Genomic DNA, 3,202 nt, shown 5'->3' with positions numbered 1-3,202 from the left:
GTCTAGAACGTCCTGTTCTCTAGTTGGTTCCTCAATGTATTGGTCCAGAAAAACATCCCATATACACTCCAGGAATTCCTCTTCTACAGTATTGTTACTAATTTGATTTGCCCAATCTATATACAGATTAAAGTCACCCATAATCACAGATGTTTATTGCATACGTCTCTAATTTCCTATTTAATTCCATTCCCAACATCACCACTACATTTTGGGGGTCTATATACAACCCCCACTTACGTTTTTTGCCCCTTAGTGTTTCTTAAATCTACCCATACAGATTCCACATTGTCAGAGCTAATATCTTTCCTCACTATTGTGTTAATTTCCTCTTTAACCAGCAATGCAACTCCACCGCCTTTCCCTTTTTGTCTGTCCTTCCTAAATGCTGAAGACCCCTGGATGTTCAGCTCCCATCCCTAGTTACCCTGCAGCCATGTCTCCGTAATCCCGACTATTTCATACCTGTTTACATCTATTTGCACAGTTAATTCATCCATTTTATTGTGAATGCTCCTAGCGTTAAGGCACAAAGCCTTAAGGCTTGTTTTTTTAACATTACTTGTCCCATTCCCACTATTTTTCACTGAGGCCCTATTTGATTCGTGCCCTGGATTTCTCCGCCTGTCACTTTTCTTATTCCCCTTTCTGTCTTTTGTTCTTGTCCTTGATTCCCCCTCCTCTGACTCCTTGCATAGGCTCCCATTCCCCAGCCATTTTAATTTAAACCCTCCCCAACCACTCTAGCAAATATTCCCCCTTGGACATCAGTCCCGGTCCTGCCCAGGTGTAACCCATCCAGTTTTTACTACCCCCAGAACCGGTCCCAATGTCCCAGGAATCTGAAACCCTCCCCCTCACACCATCTCTTCAGCCACGTATTCATCTGATATATCCTGCTATTTCTACCCTGACTAGCATGTGGCACTGGTAGTAATTCTGAGATCACTACCTTTGAGGTCCTACTTTTCAATTTACTTCCTAACTCCCTATATTCTGCTTTTAGGACCTCATCCATTTTTTGAATCTATGTCGTTTGTACCAATGTATACCATGACCACTGGCTGTTCACTCTCCCTCTTCAGAATGTCCTGTAGCTGCTCTGAGACATCCTTGACCCTTGCACCAGGGAGGCAACATACCATCCTGGAGTCTCGTTTGCGGCCACAGAAACGCCAATCCTTTCCCCTTACAATTGAATCCCCTATAACTATTGCATTCCCACACTTTTTACTCCTCCCCTGTGCAGCAGAGCCAACTGTGATGCAATGAATTTGGCTGTTGCCACTTTCCCCTGATGGTCTGAATGGCATCTTTCTTTGCTGTAACCATTCTATGATCCTAAGCATCTGAATTTGTAATATGCATTCTTGGCATATGAAGCTCTGCAATAGGTATCATTCAGGGATAATTTAAGTAGCTTTTGAATCTTGTGTCATGGTGTATATAGCACACAAGTTACAACATGAATGGGACAGATTTTCCTATTAACATCCTGGGTGTCGAAGTTCCCAGTGCAATAGGGATAGATAATTAGAGGAGAGACACATAAGAGTCAAGAAGACTCCAGAAACCTTTAAAAATATCAGGTGGGAGTGGATGCAGAAGTCCTGCCTCCATATCTGACAGATCCACTTTTTGCCGGAAAGGGAAAGGGAACATGTGCAATTCACACAGGAAGGAAACCCAAACTCAGCAGGGCCATTTGGACTAAGTGCTGAGTTCACACAGATCCCATTTTGGCTGTTGCAAGAGCCTTAACCCACAGTGTGGGAGTCATGAATTGATGGAGTAGACATAAATGCTACTGAATGGTGGGTAAGGTCTTCATAGCTATAATGATCTAAAGTTTTTTAAATGCTCCATTCTTTAAAAAAGATCTTCAGCTGTCAGTAAGAGTTAAAAGAAAAACTTCCCTGGACTGCTTTGATTGACAGGTCACCTGGTGCAGGTTAGAAAAATCATTAGCATCTGTTTGTGCATTTTCAATAGAGTTATTTGTTGACATTTCCCCAAGTGTTATTATTATGTTGTTATGAATGCTTGGATGAGTTTCAAAATCTACAATTGGCTCAGCAGGGAGGTTCTGAGTTTGACAGTTCAAAGAGGCTATTAAAGGATTAGTTGTCTTTGATGTGGGGTCTGAATAGAAGTGTGTTTGTTTTTATAAGACTTTAGCCAGTTTAGGAGATTTTAAAGCTTTGAATTGATCTTATAAATGAACATTTTATTTCTCCATCAAGTGTGCATGAGTGAGAGCTGTATTAGATAGTTAGAAGCTGTTTATTCATCTCCACATGGCTCCTGAGGTCTGCCCACAATGGATACTGGATGAGTGGCTAGGAGGTATGAGGGCCATGGACGAGGGCATGAGTTGTCATTGAGTTCGCATGAAGTGTATGAGGGGCCATGGGAGGTGGGTGCAGGGTGTGAGGGTGAGGGCTAGTGGGCCTAACAGATTCTGAAACAACTGGGATGAAGTCCCAGAGAACTGAAGTGGCCCTTGTAGCCAGTCTGCCTCAGCACTCACCAACCCCCATGGCCAACTATGCTCTGCTTCTGGTGTCAGTGGGCCTGACTCCATCCTGCACTCCTTCCACCCCACCCCCCTGTGCAAAAGTCACACACGATTTGGGGTTATTTTTACCAAAGTGAGTCAAGAAATTTCTCAACTTGAGCCACCCACGTTGGTAGTGACAATCGGGCCCATAATACCTGACTTCTGCTCCTTTCATGCATCCTGTATTTTTCTGGCAAACTAGAGCCAGATTAAGGAAACACCTGTATGAAACATGTGTAAATGATATAACAGCACTGTTCTAACTGTTCTAACATCTCAGACATCTTTTTGCTTGTCTAATAACAAAGCAAAGCTGCTTTACATAACATAAGTGCTGATCAAGGCAACCAAATGGACCTGAACGATCATAGGAAAGATTCTTTTATCAATTTTGAAAGCACTTGTGGCCTTTTTTAAAAATTGTTGTTCTCCCACCACTTAATTGTTCCAAAGGCTGGTGAAAATCTTTCTTCTTTTGTTTACAGCACAGTTACTGACATCAGTGGGAATTCTGCCATTGAAAGTGTTGGAAAGAAAAGACTCACCAAAATGATCTTGCACTAGGTGGACAAGTGATGCCTGTTCATTGCATTCATTCACTGTGTTTGCAGATAAAGGTAGCCAGACTTCAGTTTGGTGTAT

The sequence above is a fragment of the Cetorhinus maximus genome, chromosome 13 (assembly GCF_964194155.1).
Source record: "Cetorhinus maximus chromosome 13, sCetMax3.hap1.1, whole genome shotgun sequence".
Lineage (NCBI taxonomy): Eukaryota > Metazoa > Chordata > Chondrichthyes > Lamniformes > Cetorhinidae > Cetorhinus > Cetorhinus maximus.
Note: the sequence above shows the minus strand (reverse complement) of the source record.